Source organism: Balaenoptera physalus, assembly GCF_965194825.1.
Source record: "Balaenoptera physalus genome assembly, chromosome: 15".
NCBI classification, from domain to species: domain Eukaryota; kingdom Metazoa; phylum Chordata; class Mammalia; order Artiodactyla; family Balaenopteridae; genus Balaenoptera; species Balaenoptera physalus.
In genome coordinates, this window is record NC_138894.1 from 70,692,097 (window position 1) to 70,711,353 (window position 19,257).

The 19,257-nt window shown below is 36.3% G+C and overlaps 1 pseudogene across 1 annotated transcript; it reads left to right on the forward strand.

Moving 5' to 3' along the window:
• Positions 1-4,419: 4,419 nt before the first annotated feature.
• LOC309644235 (GTP-binding nuclear protein Ran pseudogene) lies at positions 4,420-16,852 on the forward strand (annotated as a pseudogene). Its single transcript has one exon. The product of its transcript is annotated as a GTP-binding nuclear protein Ran pseudogene (transcript).
• The last annotated feature ends 2,405 nt before the right edge of the window (positions 16,853-19,257 follow it).

A 19,257-nucleotide genomic window follows, 5' to 3' on the forward strand; every position in this document is an offset into this window, starting at 1 on the left:
TGCTTTCCAAGGAAACACTCAGCAGGTACTAACTCCCAATCGTAGCATAGTCAAGTAGAAGCTTGGGTTTATCTGGCATTTATGACTGTCTGAAGCTTAAAATCCTTCCATTAACTTCTGTAGCCCCTGCCAACCTCCAAATATATTATATTGATTGGATTTCATAAAAAAATCTAAACCAGACTGTAGCCTCAGGTATCATGCCTGGAAAACAGCAAGATACTATTGGGCAAATACTTTAGGTCTAGGTCAGAAGTGAGTCCTACCCAGTAGAAGGCAATCATTACCATAAACTTAGAAAGACATTTACTCCCCTCTGTCGTTAATCAACAAGCCACTGAGCATACACCCTGCTAAGAGTGGTTATGAGCAGAAGCCATGAGTTTGGATTTCAGGCAGGATCAATGGCTGAGAGGCCAGAAATAGAGCTGAGTCCCATCATGTGAAGATGGAGCTCTGAGAAGGGAAATAGTCTGCTGCCCACTTCAGTTTTATCCTATGCCTGCTGTGCTGATTATGGCCACAAGAATATCAGCGGCAAATTAATTCTGCTCCTGACTGGCTTGGAAAAAGAAGCTAGGATTTCACAACATCAGGTGAGGGTTTCCTGAGTTTCCAGAGTTTTGTAACACTGGTGAGAGTTTCACTTTTTTTCCCTTCATGGTATCCCCTTCTTAAGGCAAATAAAAAGTTGTCCAGTTGTACAAATGGCAACAAAACTCTAGCATTAGAAATACATGGAGAACTAAGGATTCCAGTTACTTTCCAAGTTCATCATATTTCTGTTGGTCCAAGATCACACTTGGAATCTCAGAAAATATCTCCGCCAGAAACCCCAACATCTTTCACAAACTGCCTACTTGCAAGTTTGTCAGCCACAATACACTAAAGGAAAGTTTTATGAAAAGATTTGTTTCACTTAGCTTTTTAACCAAGCAAGAAATTTGACATTATAAAACGGAGAAACCATACTGGTTTAAAGTTAATAGTGGCCTTACAATAAGCTATCCCCAGCATCATTCACAGTTGCTTGGATTAAAGACCTTTTGATTTGGGGATCTGCCATCTACTGAATACCTCTTCCCCAATAAGTCAATAATTTGCCCTCAGATGAGAATAATGATCTTTTATGGTATGTTTCCTCTTATGCGCAAGTGCAGCCATTGCCAGTGCTGGTCTGAAACCTCCTACTTACGAGTTACACCTTTGTTTCTTGTTGGAGCCATTGGCCCTCTGGCCTGATGGTTTTGCATATGAGAGAGATTTATACCTTCCTCCAACTCCCACCCACACCCCACCCAAAATACTGGGCATTGAACATTGGTACTGAAAGTATGGGAACTTCCTCTTTGACCCTTGGTTAGATATGGTTATAGACTGCATCTACCCTATTTGAAGTGAGCCAGTGCCTTTAATTCCACAAGATACAGTCACTGCAGTCTCATAACTGTACTGGAGATGTCAAAGATACCATCTATTATGCCATACCTCTTCTCATGAAGTGAGTTGTGCTCCCATCACAACTTACGTATCATGACATAGCTCTTCCCCTTCCATATTGTGGCAAAGCTTATTAGAGCTAGAAGTGATCACCTGACCCAAGCTTGGCCAATCAAATTCTTTCTTACGCGAATTTGGAACTGGGACACAGAGCCTCTAGCCAATCTGTTCTGGGTACTTGAACATGTGGTCACATAGTACACTTTCTATATTATAAGAGTAAATAACTCTAAAGAGAAAAAAGGAAATTGGTGGATACAAAGCTGAGATGCAATGCAAAATGCAAGAGATAGAGAAATCAACATTAACTGAACTTTGGCTCATGTTACACACTCAATGTGGGTCACCTGGGATGCTGTGTTCATTGTAGTCTTTCAAGCAGGCTAAAGGGAGATTTATCTTGACACATGCTTTCCAGATCTCTGAGACAGGAAAAGGAAAGGTAGAAAATTACACACCAGCTCGTTTCCACCCCAAAGTGACAATGTCACATCTGCTTACATTTCATTAGCAATACCAAGTCACATAGCTCTAACTTCAAAGGGTGTGAGAAAATGAAATCCTACCATGTTCCCAGAGGGAAGAAAACTTTAATATGACTTCTATGCCATCCTTAGGCTTTTTTCCCTCCAAATAAAAATATATAACCGTCTTTTCTTGGCTTCCTGCTCTTCTCTGAAACTGTTCTTACCATGGTCACTGGTGACTGATATTTGTTAAATCCAATTAACACTTTTTAGTCCTTATTTTACCTTCTCTTCCACCTCTCTCTTTCTCTCTCTCTCTATTTGCTGCGATAAATTATCCCTTAACATCATCATTTTCTCCAGCTCAGGCTTCAGTGATACCACTGCTTCCCTCCAATATCCTTATCCATTTCTTCCCCTTTCCCTTCTTATTACATGCACACAACCAGGCGCTCCCTGTGGCCCACTAAAGTCTGTTCCTCATTACTCCTTAGTAAATTATACCACCGTTCTCCAGTCACCAGCATCAAAGTCTGGGTGTCGTCTGCAGTGTCCTCCTCTCCTTCCTCTGCCCTATATTTTGGTGACCAGGTCCTTGCTACGACTTCTCACTTGGTTTACTTCCACAGCCTCCTAAAGGTTCTCCTTCCACCAGCATCAGCCCATGAGTCTTATTCTGCACAAATGATTAGGGTCATCTTTCTAAATATTATTATGTCACTCCCTTGCTTAAAACTTTAATGGTTTCTAAATGCCTTAGGCTATTGTCCAAAATCCTTCAAGTGCTTTATAAGGTCTTCAAGATCTGCCCATGATTACTTCACCAGTTATATTTATGGCCTTGGCCCTCTCCCTCCGAGTTATGCTCTGAATCACCTGTATTTCCCAGAACTGCCCCTGATGATTCAAATCTCCATGTCTTTGAGCATGTGGTATTTAATAGACACCTTTCCTTCCTATTCAGGTTAACTCCACTGAGACTTAGCTCACTTATCATTCCTTCCAAGGAGTATTCTTTGATCCTCCCGGTCCTAATCAGAATCTCCCTGCTATGTGTTCTAAGAACAACTTGAGCTTACCTCAATCTCAATAGTAGGTTATCAAAAATATGTTTTTCCTATAAGACACTGATGAAAGAAATTAAAGATGATACCAACAGATGGAGAGATATACCATGTTCTTGGATTGGAAGAATCAACATTGTGAAAATGACTATACTACCCAAAGCAATCTACAGATTCAATGCAATCCCTATCAAATTACCAATGGCATTTTTTATGGAGCTAGAACAAATCATCTTAAAATTTGTATGGAAACACAAAAGACCCTGAATAGCCAAAGCAGTCTTGAGGGAAAAAAACGGAGCTGGAGGAATTAGACTCCCTGACTTCAGACTATACGACAAAGCTACAGTAATCAAGACAATATGGTACTAGCACAAAAACAGAAACATAGATCAATGGAACAAGATAGAAAGCCCAGAGATAAACCCACGCACCTATGGTCAACTAATCTATGACAAAGGAGGCAAAGATATGCAATGGAGAAAAGACAGTCTCTTCAATAAGTGGAGCTGGGAAAACTGGACAGCTACATGTAAAAGAATGAAATTAGAATACTCCCTAACACCGTACACAAAATAAACTCAAAATGGATTAGAGATCTAAATGTAAGACTGGATACTATAAAACTCTTAGAGGAAAACATAGGAAGAACACTCTTTGACATAAATCACAGCAAGATCTTTTTTGATCCACCTCCTAGAGTAATGGAAATAAAAACAAAAATAAACAAATGGGACCTAATGAAACTTCAAAGCTTTTGCACAGCAAAGGAAACCATAAACAAGATGAAAAGACAACCCTCAGAATGGGAGAAAATATTTGCAAACGAATCAACGGACAAAGGATTAATCTCCAAAATATATAAACGGCTCATGCAGCTCAATATTAAAGAAACAAACACCCCAATCCAAAAATGGGCAGAAGACCTAAATAGACATTTCTCCAAAGAAGACATACAGACGGCCACGAAGCACATGAAAAGATGCTCAACATCACTAATTATTAAAGAAATGCAAATCAAAACTACAATGAGGTATCACCTCATACCAGTTAGAATAGGCATCATCAGAAAATCTACAAACAACAAATGCTGGAGAGGGGGTGGAGAAAAGGGAACCCTCTTGCACTGTTGGTGGGAATGTAAATTGATACAGCCACTATGGAGAACAATATGGAGGTTCCTTAAAAAACTAAAAATAGAATTACCATATGACCCAGCAATCCCACTACTGGGCATTTACCCAGAGAAAACCATAATTCAAAAAGACACATGCAGGACTTCCCTGGTGGTCCAGTGGTTAAGACTTCGTGCTTCCACTGCAGGAGGCGCAGGTTCGATCCCTGGTCAAGGAACTAAGATCCCACATGCTGCATGGTGTGGCAAAAAAAAAAAAAAAAAAGACACATGCACCCGAATGTTCATTGCAGCACTATTTACAATAGCCAGGTCATGGAAGCAACCTAAATGCCCATCAACAGACGAATGGATAAAGAAGTTGTGGTACATATATACAATGGAATATTACTCAGCCCTAAAAAGGAACGAAATTGAGTCATCTGTTGAGACGTGGATGGATCTAGAGACTGTCATACAGAGTGAAGTAAGTCAGAAAGAGAAAAACAAATATCGTATATTAACGCATGTATATGGAACCTAGAAAAATGGTACAGATGAGCCGGTTTGCAGGGCAGAAGTTGAGACACAGATGTAGAGAACGGACATATGGACACCAAGGGGGGAAAACTGCGGTGAGCTGGGGATGGTGGTGTGCTGAATTGGGCGATTGGGATTGACATGTATACACTGATGTGTATAAAATTGATGCCTAATAAGAACATGCAGTATAAAAAACACAAACAAACAAAACAACTAATACTAAACTTTCATTGGGTTATTTGTATGGAAATATGTTAATATAAATGTTTCAGACATTACATGAAATTTCTAAAAATCTTATATGTTCTGGTATAATGTTATAAGTCATAATCCTAGTTATTACTTTAAAATGTATATCTCAGAAATAACTAATTTTCTTGTCAACTGCATTATTATGAACTTTCATCAAATCTTTAACTGTGGTCATTTTTAAGTCTTTTGTCATTTACAGACAGTTCTGGGTGTACTCTGATGCTTTTGCAAATATGTTCCCATAAAAGGGTTTCATCTTCAAGAAATTCATGGAAAAGACTCTGACAAGTACAGGTTTCTGGTAACTGACTGTACTGCTGAACTGAATGAATAAGCATTTTCAGAACTCTAATGAAAAACTGATGAACTCATAAAAGTGCTAACAAAAGATCAAGATGAAAAAAAAAATTAATTACATGGGACTGAGTGAACTGATGATGATGAGTATAATTTTTGTGACTTTCTGTCTGAATTAAAAAAAAAAAAATCCCACAAGGACTCAGAGGCAAAGAACATACAAATCAATTTTCACTGCAAAGTAAAGGAGCTGTTACAGTGGAGGATTACTGGACTGAATGTCAATATTATGACATAGTATGAGTGTGTTTCGTGTTTGGTAATTGCAATCATTGTTGCTTTTGTTGTAGTCATCCATGTACAATGCTTGGTGTCAGTCTATTTATCTCTTGTAAAAATAAAATACAGTGTGTGTGTGTGTAAAAAAATATATATATATGTTTTTCTAGTTAACATTTCATCTTTCTTCCCTACTATGAGTTCCATAAGGAAAGACTCAGCTTTACTGATTTTTGTGTGTTCAGGGTCTAATACAGTATCTGACACATATTAGAAGCTCAATAAATACCCATTAGGTGAAGTAATTAATCAATAAAGCCCTATATCCTTATGAACACCAAATTCTGAAACTGTGCTCGGCGGGGCAGAAAGGAGGAAAAATGTGGCTTTTATATACACACGCGCACACACACACATCGCCTTAGGCTAATATATGCAAATATGGCCTATATAATTACCTCTACAAAGTAATTACTCAGCAATGATGCCCTGTCCTGGATCTCTGGGTAGTTCATGCTGCACTTTGTCCTTCTGTGATAACTGCCTTGCTTTTTGCCTTTGAGATTCAGTTTGAGGGACAAGTGACTTATCTTGTACTAAGAGTTCATATTCCTTAGAATTGTGTGTTAACTTGTTTTTATAAACTAAACATATCTATTGAAGGCCTATGTGTTGGTTTCCCTGGAGATGCAAAATCCCTGCCCTCAAGGAGTTATAGCCTAAGCAGGGAGCTAAGTTCTCAGCTGAATGGAAAGAGCACTTACTGTAAAGAAACAGCATTGCAGAATAGGAAACAGCTTGAGAGCTGAAGTCTGTACATCTCAATCTGAGTCTTAGCTCTTGCCTAATATCACAGAACACCTGACCAGCATTTACCTCTCTTTTCTATGACTTCATTTTCTTATTTGCAAAAAGTGTAAAATAATAAAATACTAAAAGATAAAATGTAGATTATGATAATAATAGTAATAATCTCTTACATGAAGTTTAATTGATATGAAAGTACTTTATAATAATAGCTATCATTTACTGCACACTTTACTACACAATCACTTAGATTCTTAATTTTACATTCACATTCTTAATTTTATCTAATTCATGTAACAAGCCGATGTAGCATTATAATCTCCATGATACAGATGGAGAAATAGTGGTTCAGAGAGGTTAAGTAACTCAGCCTATATCACACAGCTGGAGACAGCAGACCAGGATTCAAACCCCAATCTGTATCACCCAAAGGCCAGGGATGCTAACCATTATATTACACTGCCTACTTTCAAACTGCCATGTAAATGTAATTTATGTACTCAGTTGTTCATATATAAGCACTATGATGAAGTAGAGCACATGCTATAAATGAAAGTTGCCAATTAACCAAATTGTTTAGATTTTTCCATCTGTACAATGAGTGAGTCGGATCACATTAAATGAGACACTGTATCAAGCACTCTGCACAGCAGAGAGTACAGTATTCAAAAATGCTAGCTAGATTATTGCTAAGTTCCTTTCTATAATTCTGTGACATTTCATTCACATACAACTTTTTCAGAGGGCTAGGGTAACAAAGCATGGGATTTATATCAGAAGATACAAACTTATAAACCAGGCACTTATTTATGGAGGCCCTGAAGGCACTGGTAGTTTTGGGGGACTGTAAGGAACTCATGTTCAGATAAGCCACCACAATTATCCAGGAAACTTGTTACCATTTTGCAGGTGCTGAGAATCTGTCCCAACTTTTTTAAACAGCCCAGGCTCAGAATTCATTCTCCAGCTAATTAAAAGCACAGTGTGTTCATGTTTTCCCCAGTGGACTCAATGCTACAGGAAGAGAAATTTCATGTTTTGTTTATCTAGTAGGAAGAGGGTAGTGGAATTGGCCAAGTGTGACCACCCTATTCAAAGAGCACCAAAGTATTTTTTTTTTAAAACAGCTCTGAAATTCTCATTTGTTGTATAGATGGTTGGCCACCACCACCCTTCTTGTGTAATAAGCTCAGCTTATGAGCTACAACAAAGCAGTCAGAGATAAACAAGCATTGTTGTCCACTCAGAGAGCCAGACAGACCAGAAGACAAGAATCCAGGAGTAAGCCAAGATTTTAGGGCCTGCTATGCATCAAAATCTAGGGGATACAGAATGAGTCATGATGAAAGTTAATGCTATCTAGAAAGAGTCTGAAAAGACAGGAGTTAAGACATCATACAGGGCTTCTTTCAAACACAAGCCTAGTTAACCCTCACAACCTTGGGGGCATAGGTATGAATAAACTCAGTTTATAGATGGAGAAACTGAGCTTCAGGGAATTCAAGTGACTTGTCAGAGGTTACAAAATTAGTAAGAGATTTAGGGGAAGGGAGATAGATAATTAATTAAAAGTAAACAACTATTATGTGAATTTTTTTTAAAAGATTTAAACAAAGTGATATGAGAGAGTAATTAGAGGTAAGGCTAATATTAGCTAGATGGAGTATATATTAGATATACCATTGAATAACAAATTACCACAAACTTGGCAGCCTAGAAAAACACATATTTATTATCTCAGTTTTTGGGGGCTAGGAGTCTAGGCATGGCTTAGCTGGGTCCTCTTCTTAGGGTCTTCTGAGGCAGCAATCAAGGTGTCAGCAGGACTGTTTTCTCATCTAGGCTTCACTGAAGAAGACTCCACTTCCAGACTCACTCAGGTTGTTGGCGGAATTTATTTTCCTGCAGCTGTAGCACTGAGGCCAAGCTCCGTGACAGCCTTTGGAGGGAAGCTTACCTAAGTTCCTTGCCACATGGACATTCCCAATATGGCTACTTATTTCATCAAGTTAATAAGGAAATCCTCTAGCACAACAGATTCTTAAATAATGTAGCATAATCATGCAAGTCATAGTCCATTCCTTGTGCCATATCCTATCGGTTAGCAGCAAGTCACACGTCCATCCATACTCAGAGCAGGGGAATGGACAAAGGCATGAAGATCAGCAAGCAGAAATCATGAAGACCATCTTAGAGTCTCAAAGTTCAAAGAGTCTATCCAATAACTTTACATAGCCTTAATTTCATAGGTATGTAACTATGCCTACTAGCCTAGCCATAGTTCTACAATATACACATAAAATGGACACATCTATGCAATATAAGAGAAAACAATATTCTGTTATTGGTTGCCCTATATATCCTTTTATTTATGTATTTTTCAGTTTTTTGCAGGCTATTTTGAGATGAGGTAGAGCATCCTGAAGGGCATTCTGTTATACCAACGCTACGATCACCTTTCTCTTTTGCTCTTGTAGAATTTTGCTGATTTCACTATTTTAATCAAATCATGAGAGAATACTGGTTCCACAGTTCTGGCCCCTCCTCTAGAATTATGCTGGAAAACAAACTTCTAAATATGAATTTCTAAATCATGTTAGAATTTTTAAATACCAACCAATGTATATAAATTATTGCAGCCTCATAATAATCTGAGCACATATAATGGCTACTTCATTTTTTTATCTAAATTTAGCATAAATCAAGCTTATGTGGTAATATAACAGCTTCTAAGAGGAAGTGGCAATTCTGTAAGTAACTGAAGGCCTCAAGGTCACATACACCTCTGCAACTGAGGGACTCCCTAGTCTAATACCTACTATTCTCTTATTACCCTCAGATAATTTGATAATTAAATTATTTGAATGGTATCCCAAAGAACTACAAATCTCCAAGGAAAGATTTTCATTCCAATAAGTGCATTCTAAGGAATATTGCTTATAAAGATGTTAAAAAAAATTAAAAAATAAAGAATATTGCTTAGACAAAAAATAGATTTATAAAGGGAACTTGGAACTTTTAAAATACAGCTGCATTGATTTTCTTCAAATTTCCTGCGTGCAGAAATAATCTTTTACTGGAAGAAAACTGTCACTTTGTTGAGAATTTAAGGGAGAAAGCCTATGATCTGAGATTAGATTAGCCTTAAGATCTAACCCCAAATTTTCTGCACTTGCTTAGTTTCTTTTTTTGTAATATGTGGATAATCCCCACCATAGGATTTTTGTAAGAATTTATGAGCTCAGTCAGAAGGGCACAGACTTGCTTCTGGAAGTAACATCACGATGGCTGCCCAAGAAGAACCCCAAGTTCAGTTCAAACTTGTATTGGTTGGTGATGGTGGTACTGGAAAAACTACTGATACATTTGTGAAACGTCATCTGACTAGTGAATCTGAGAAGTATATAGCTACCTTGAGTGTTGAGGTCCATCCCCCTGTGTTCCATACCAACAAAGGACCTATTAAGTTCAATGTATGGGATACAGCTGGTCAGAAGAAATTTGGTGGACTGAGAGATGGCTATTATATCCAAGCTCAGTGTGCCATTATAATGTCTGATGTAACATCGAGAGTTACTTACAAGAACGTGCCTAACTAGCATAGAGATCTGGTATGAGTGTGTGAAAACACCCCCATCATGTTGTATGGCAACAAAGTGGATATTAAGGACAGAAAGGTTAAGGCAAAGTCAACTGTCTTCCACCGAAAGAAGAATCTTCAGTACTGTGACCTTTCTGCCAAAAGTAACTATAACTTTGAAAAGCCCTTCCTCTGGCTCGCTATAAAACTGATCAGAGACCCTAACTTGGAGTTCATCGTCATGCCTGCTCTCACCCCGCCAGAGGTGGTCACGGACCCAGCCTTGGCAGTGCGGTATAAGCATGATCTAGAGGCTGCTCAGACAACTGCTCTCCCAGATGAAGATGATGACATGTGAGAAAGTGAAGCTGGAGCCCAGAGTCAGAAGTCTAGTCTTATAGGCAACTGTTCTGTGATGTCAGTGGTGCAGCGTGTTTGCCACTTTATTATATAGCTAAGCAGAACATGTGCTTAATCTTTGGGATGCTAAAGGAGATGAATGGGCTTCAGAGTGAATGTGGCAGTTAAAAAAAAAACCTTCATTTTTTTGGACCTGCATATTTAGCTGTTTTGCAACACAGTTGTTTCCTCCTTGAGTTTCAAATATAAGACTGTTACAGTCACATCACTATATTCAGTGGTATAATCTTGTTTTTTACTGTCATTCCCATTCCTTTTCATTTAGAATCAGAATAAAGTTGTATTTCAAATAAAAAAAAGAATTTATGAGATTTTCATGAGAATTAAATAATAAATATAAATGTAACAAATATAACAAATAAATGTAATAAAAATAATCAACAAATATAATATCAAATATAAAGTATATAAGATTGTGACTGGTACCACCTAAGATTTTTAAAATCTGTAATTATAGTTCTTCATAGCTTGAAGCTGGATAGGACTAGACAGAAAGCCCTGCAGATGGGGTTTTGTCTATTTAACTGGTTGTTATCTTCAACTCTAATTGGCAGTGTCTCTGACTCTCTCCTACCTGGCCTAGCTACACCCATGACTTGATTCCTTTTTCTCCTGCCTTTCATGACTTCTGATAAGCCTTTCCACCACTGCTCACCCTTCTCTCTATTCCCACTCCCAACACACCCAAGGAAAGCTTTTCTCATCTGGCCTCAGCCATGCTCACTTGGAAAGCCCTCTGCTGCCCCCCATCAGTAATTGTGAGGGAATGCCCACAACCTCCAGATAAATTCTCTCCCTCCCAATAAACCATGAATATTTGGTTTGCATTGAGTTCCAGTAAAAGGAAAGTTAATGTGAATTTTACAGTAGCAAAAATATAGAAAACCTATTGTGTTTTATGAATTTTTATGGGTAGACAGTGCCATTTTATCCTGAAATACGTTTTTAAGGTAGTAGCAGAGAGTGGAAGAGAGACTCCTAATTCAAGCAAACCCTTTAATTACAAAGAAGTCAGGGCCTTTTGATGAATTCCAAGAACATATTCTAGAATGGCCTTGGATCTATTTGAGCTGCTATAACAAAACATAAAATACCATAGCCTAGGTGGCCTAAACAACAGACATTTCTCATAGCTCTGAGAAACTGGGAAGAAGATCAGGGTGGCAGCAGTTTTGGTGTCTAATGGGAGCCCACTTCTTGGTTCATAGACAACCATCTTCTCACTATGTCCTCACATGGTTGATGGGGGTCTCTTTTATAAGGGCACGAATTCCATTCATGAGGGCTCTATCCTCATGACCTAATCACCTCCCCAAAGCCTCACTTCCAAGTGCCATCACACTAGGGATTAGGTTTCAACAAATGTATTTGGGGAGACAAAAACATTCAGTCTATAGCACCTTTTGACTAAGTGAAATAATGATAAATTGGTATTATGTAAGGCCTGTTGAATTTGTAGCTCAGTCCTTCCCTCCAAAAAAGAGACAAAAGAGAGAATGAGAGAAAATCATGCAGAATGGTGATTAAGAAGTTTGAAATCAAACAGATCTGGTGTTGATCTTCCTGAAAACCAGCAACTTAGGACAAGTTACTTAAACTCTCTATACTGGATTTTCCTCTAGTAAATGGAAATAATAACAATACCTACTTCATAGCATTATTGCAAGTATTAAATGTGATAATATATTGCATGGCCTTCATCATAGTGCCAGGACATAGCTCTATTATTATTTTAAATGATCTTCAGGAATTTTTATCTGGCTTTTATGGAATCTGATGGGTGGGTAGAAACCACAGAAATTTATGGTTATATTGAGTAAGGCCTATCAGACACTGCTCTACCTAGAAGCTACAGAATCTGAAGAAAGAGCAAATAATTCTGAAATGTTTTGAGATATTACCTTATAATACTCTATTTGGGTTTTAAACTTATTATTCATTTAAAACACTTGTTAGGGTAATGAAATGCCCTTAGTATAACAAACAGCATGATCTTTTTATTGTGATCATATCAGAATTTCTGGCTCCTTTATGAAGAAAGTGAACCAATTTTGAGACGGATGTTTTGTGTGAGTGTTTATTATGTTTACAAACATCTTCGTTATAAAGCAACAAAGCCAGGAAACCTCTGTGAATAAGCAGGATGGCGGGGTTTATAGAGCTAATGTAGCGATTAGAGCCACACTAACAGAATTGGGAGAGGAACCGGTTATAGTTAATGTGCATCAAGTGAGTTTTCCATCAAACTTCTGTCTCTTTATGCCAGATTAACTCACCTTTTTACCATTTCTATGCCAGGTGATTTTTTAAAAATATTCAAATGGATATCATCCAGCACATACCTCAGGATATTTGCAGGACTGCTTTTTTCCCCTTTATCCTTGTTCCCAGATTCCATACTCTTGGCTCCTCACTGGAATCCCAGTCACTGGGCTCCTCTGTATTTCCTTTTCCTGACTTTCACTCAGCATTTGGTCTTTAACTTTTCTACCCGGCTGTAAATTTCGTTTACAACCCAGGGTCTCAGGTCCTGTAATTCTTACTTTCACTCAAAGCCAGACTGACTCAGCCCTCCTCTTCCTTCAGAGGAGCACAGATAACAGTAAACTCAAGACGACATTATTAAATATCGTGTGATAGACAAGGACAGAAAGAATGTTGCAAATAATTCCTATGCAGTCATTACCCTTGTACCAGTAACAGCAAAGTACACAGTGTTACAGGGAACATGCCCAAGTTTAAGATGAATCCCCTGTCCTAGAGGAGTTCACTGTCTTATTTGGGAGATTTGATATAAGCATAGAGAAGTTGAAAAAAAAATCCATACAGTATTTAACTAAGATTTCAAGACAACTGAAAATTTCTGCTTCTGGCCAGATGTACACACCAGCCTGAAATAACAAAAATGACAAAATATTTTTTAAATTGTTTTCATGATATCGGATATCAGGCAATAAAGGACAGTGATCATTGAAAGGCAGAAAACAAGTAAGGTGGTATCTACAGTTGCTCAAGTTTACTTCCTTAAGAAAGTTTCAAATCATGGTACAGGTAGAGGGAATCTAAGCAGAGCAGAATGTACCTTGTAACTTGAGGAGATAGAGGTAAAAGTCTGTGAAGAAGGTTCTTAAGACAGTGCACCAAAGAGAAGAAGGATATACAAAGAATTCCTAAGCTTGCAAAGGGACCCCTCAGTGTTCAGCTGAGTAATAATCAGCAAGTGTACGTGAGGAAAATTCCTGAAGCTGAGCAGAGTCACACAAAAGGATTAGAGGTGATAATGCCCAACACTCACACAAGGCCAGGTATAGTGTCTGTTCCCACCAGCCAAAATGAAAACCCTCATGATTCACTGAGTTTTGGGTGGACTACAAAGAGGGGTCTTGTATTATTAGTGGAGTAATTCTTCTTAGACTAAGCATTGCTACAGTTACACCTAACAAATCGTAAGTAAATGCAAGAGCTGAAGAAACCAAACCCTTCTAAATAATTTAAATGTATTCCAGAACAAAATACAAGAATATTTATAGTAATAAAAAAGTATTTTTTCTAAATTAAAAAAAAATTTATTTCTATAAACACCAAACAACGTAGTATTTACAACAGATGGAATCCAGTAACAAATTACCAGACCAAAAAAACAAGAAGGAAAATAAATTTTTAAATGTAATAAATCAAAAATGACTCAAAATTGATGCATGTTGAAATTAGAAAACAAGGACATTAAAACAGTTATTACAGCTATAATATCATACATTCAGAGATTTAAGTAGAGAGGAGAAAGAGAGAGAGAAAGAGATCCAAATCAAACCTTTAAAGGTGAAAATGCAACATGTGAAATGAAAATAGACTGGATAAGATTAAGAGCAGGTTAGACATTGAAGAAAAAAAGATTAATGAAATTAAATATGTAGCAATAAAACTACCCAAAATGAACTAAAGAGAAGCTTTTTCAATGAACAATGCCTCCATGAAGTGTAGGACAAAATCAAGCAGCCCTAATATATGTATAATTGGAGTCTCTGGGTTTGGGGGATGATGGAGGTGGTAGAAAAAAATACTTGAAAAAAATAATGGCTACAATTCTTTAAAATTTGCTGAAAACTATAAACCCATAGAGCCAAGAATTTTAGAAACCCCAAGCACAAGAAACTGAAGAAAATATGCCAAGGTATGTCATAATTAAACTGCTCAAAATCAGTGATAAAGAAAAAATATTAGTCAGAGGGAAACAAAGTTGTATTACATCCAAAGAGACAAAAAATAAGAATGACAGCTGATTTCTTATCTGAAAAAAATGCAAGCAAAAACTCAGTGAAACAATATCTGTCAATCTAAAACTCTATACCTAGTGAAAATTTCTTTCAAAAGAAGATGAAATAAAGACTTATGCAGAAAACTGAAAGAATTCGTCACTAGCAGATCATTACTACAATAAATGTTTTTTAAAAAAGTCCTTCAGGCAGAAAGAAAATGATACCAAATGGAAATAAAGATCTACACAAGGAATAAAGAGCACTAAAAATGGCAATAAAATGGGAAAATATATTATTCTTATTATTTTAAATATATTTTAAAAGACAATTAATTGTTTAAACAAAAATAATAGTAAGATTAAACATGGTTGGGGTTTCCCTGGTGGTGCAGTGGTTAAGAATCTGCCTGCCAATGCAGGGGACATGGGTTCGAGCCCTGGTCCGGGAAGATCCCACATGCCGCGGAGCAACTAAGCCCATGAGCCACAACTATTGAGCCTGCGAGCCGCAACTACTGAGCCCGAGTGCCACAACAAGAGAAACCACCGTAATGAGATACCCACGCACCACAACGAAGAGTAGCCCCCACTCGACGCAACTAGAGAAATCCCGTGCACAGCAACGAACACCAAACACAGCCAAAAATAAAATAAATTTAAAAAAGAAGAATAAACATGGTTTATAACAGTTGTAAAATTGGACAGGGAGAAAAACCACAAAAGTTGGACAGGGAGAAAAAGATGTATACCATTGAAAAGTTCATAAAATGTTCATGAAGTGGTATGATTTTACCTGAAGTTAGAATGTGATAAGTTAAAGATATATAATATAGAACCTAGCAAATACTATAATAAAGAGCTCTACCTAGTTAAGTCAACAATATAGAAAATAGAGTCATAAATATATTAAGTTAATCCAACAAAAAGAAGATAATGGGGGAAATAAGGTATAAAAAATGGATGAGACAAACAGAAAGCAAATAGCAAGATGATCAATTTAAACCAAAATATATCAATTACAGATAGATTTTTTTAAAGACACAACTATATACTGCTACAAGAAACATGCACTAAATATAAAGAAACAAATAGGTTAAAAGTAAAAATATGAACAAACATATACCATATTAACATTAATCAAAAGAAAGTTGGAGTGTTGGCATTAATATCAAAGTATATTTAAAAGCAAAAATTACTAGTAGGGATAAAGAAGACCATTTCATAATTATAAGTGAGTATTAATCAACAGGTATAACATCCCTAAATATTTATGCACCTAAAAACAGAGCTTCAAAATATATGAGGCAAAAACTGATTGAACTACCAGGAGAAACAGAAAATCCCACAATTACAGTTGGATATTTCAACCCCTCTTCCAATAATTTATAGAACAAATAGACACAAAATAAGTGAAGATTTAAAAGATCTGAATAACACCATTAGCCAGCTTGATCTAACTAATTAACATTTACTGAATAATTCACCAAACAACAGTAGGATACACATTCAAGTGCACACTGAACTTTTACCTATATAGACGATATTCTGGGCCACAAAGTAAGTCTCAATAACTGGAATAGGATCCAAGTCATAAAAAGTATGTTGTTTTAATCACAATGTAATTAAATTAGAAATCAATAATAGATTGATAAAGATAAATAAAGAGCTTGAGAAAATCCCAAGCTATTTGGAAACTAAAAAACACATTTCTGAATATCCTATGGATCAAAACAGAAATCAAAGAGGATATTAGAAAGTATTTTAAACTGGATCAAAATGAAAACACAACACATCAACATCTCAAAATTTGTGGTACATTGATTAGTAGGAAATCCATGGCACTAAAAACACCTATTTTAGAAAAGATGGAATGGAGTCAAATCAATGACTTAAAGTTCCACCTTAAGCATCGAGAAAAACAAGAACTCAAATTAATTAAACTCAAAGTAACTAGAAAGAAAGCAATAATAAATATCAAAGTAAAAATTAATGAAATAGAGAAAAAGGGAAAAAATAGAAAAATGAAATTGAACCAAAAACTGGTTCTTCGAGATTAAATTGGTAAACCTCTAGTCAAACAAACTGGGGCAAAAATGACAAATTAACAGCATCAAATGAAAGAAGTAACAACACCATAGATTCTACAGATATTAAAGAACAATAAGGAAATATGAAAAACTTTATGCCTTGAAACACACAAACTACTAAATCTCACACAAGAAGAAACAGATATCCTGAGTATTCCTATACCTATTAAAGAAACCAAATTTGTAACTAATACCTTTCAACAAAATAAACTCCAAGCCCAGAAGACTTCAATGGTTATTTCTACCAAATTTTTAAGGAAGAAATAATATCAATTCTATAAACACCCTTCCCTAAAATTGAAGAAGGGGGAATCCATTCCACCTCATTCTATGAGGCCACTGTTAGTCTGATACCAAAACATAACAAAGTCATTACAAGAAAAGAAAATTAATGACCAATATCCCTCATGAATATTAGTGCAAATATTCTATAATAAATAAAAATTTAACTGATAACATACAACAATATACAGAAAGGATAATATATCATTACCAAATGGGATTTATCCCAGGGATGAAATGTTAGTTTGACAATCAAAATATGAATCAATATAAAATTTTTTAAGAATCAATATAATTCATTATTTTAACAAAAAAAATACATGATTATCTTAATAAATGAAGAAAAAGCATCTCCTAAAATCCAACACCCATTCCTGATTTAAAAAAAAACCTCTCAGCCAAATTGCAATAGAAGGCGACTTCCTGAATCCAAATAAAGGGCATCTATCAAAAACTTAGAGCTAATATACTTAATAGGGATAAAATAGACTCTTTCCAAATATCAGGAAAAATACAAGAATGACCACTCTCAGCACTTCTATCATACATTGTACTTAAGGTTCTATTTACTATCATAAGGCAAGAAAAAGAAACAAAATGAATGCAGATTGGAAAGGAAGAAGTAAAACGCAGTACCTGTGAATGTGATCTTATTTGGAAATAGGGCCTTTGCAGATGTAATCAAGCTAGGATGAGGTCAAACTGGACTAGGGCAGGCCCTCATTCAGTGACTGTGACCCTTATAATGAGAGGGAAATCAGGACACAGACACACAGGAAAGACGGACACGTGAAATGGAGACAGAAATCAGAGTAATGCACCTCCAAGCTAAGGCACACCAGAGATGGCCAGCAACTGCCACCTGTGTGTAGCATGATTTCTGTAGTTACTCAAGGGCAAATCTGAAATTCAAAGAGCAGAAAATCAATAGAGATTTACTGATACTCACTATATGCCAGGCACTTTACACACTATATCATTTAATTTTCTTAATGATCCAATGAAGGGATATAATCATCTCTGTTTTACAGACAAGGAAACTAAACCTCAAAGGAATTAAGTAATTTACATGAATGAGGAAAAGAATTTGGACTCAAACACAAGTCTGTCAGGCTCTAGACTATTCTGTTTCTAATCAACAAAACACTATATTGAATTCTGATTCCTGTGCACCCATTTAAATATACCTGTACATTTTGAGAGGATGGGAGAAGTGGAGGAGGATAAACTGCTCATTAAATAAATGCTCATTGATTCCCATCATTCATTTATGACAGAAGTTTGATCAGACAAGTGTTTATAAAGCCCAGGCAAAGTGCCCTGTACCAAGCTCTCATAGCAATATATATTTATTATAAAGCTAAAGACATAGAATTTTTGAGTTATGAGGAACTACATGTGTCTTTAATACAATGACTTATTTTATACCTAAGGGGTAGAAAGTCCCCAGACAGATGAAATTACCTGCCCGAACTCAACAGAGACAGCTCAAGTCTCTTGACTCCTGCTCTACACTGAATTTATTAATGGACATTTGGCAGAACTCTGGAAAAGAAGCAGTCCAAAGGGATGTGAAACATTTTCATCACTCTTCAACCCCCACATATGTGAAAGGAAAATAAACAAATAAGAAAAATATTACATGATAGAAAATTAAGAATAAAAAACCTTAAGAAGGATAAAATATTATAATTTACTTGTTTCCAGGAGGATGCATCAAGTCTTCTGTAGTCCTGTTTTGTATCCATCTTTTCATTCAACAAAATAAATAGACATGATATATGCAAAGCAGAGATTCTCAATATATCCATTCAACAGACATAGTTATCATGTTATATATATTGTTTTTCCACTGATAACTCTATTAACAACCACCTCAAAATGGATTAAAGACTTAAACATAAGACTTGAAACCATAAAACAAACATAAGACTTGAAACCATAAAACTCCTGAAAGAAAACAAAGGGAAAAAGCTTCTTGACATCAGCCTTGGCAATGAATTCTTGGATATGACATCAAAAGCACAAGCAACAAAAGCAAAAATAGACAAGGGGAATTACACCAAAGTGAAAAGCTTCTGAACAGCAAAGGAAACAATCAACAAATTAATAGGTAACCAACGGAATGGGAGAAAATATTCGCAAGTCATGTGTCTAATAAAGGATTATTATCCAAAATTTGCAAGGAACTCTTACAACTCAATAGCAAAAAAATTAATTAATTAAACCAATCTAAAAAAGGGCAAAGGAGCTGAACAGACATGTCTCCAAAGAAGACATACAGATGGCCAACAGGTATATGAAAAGGTG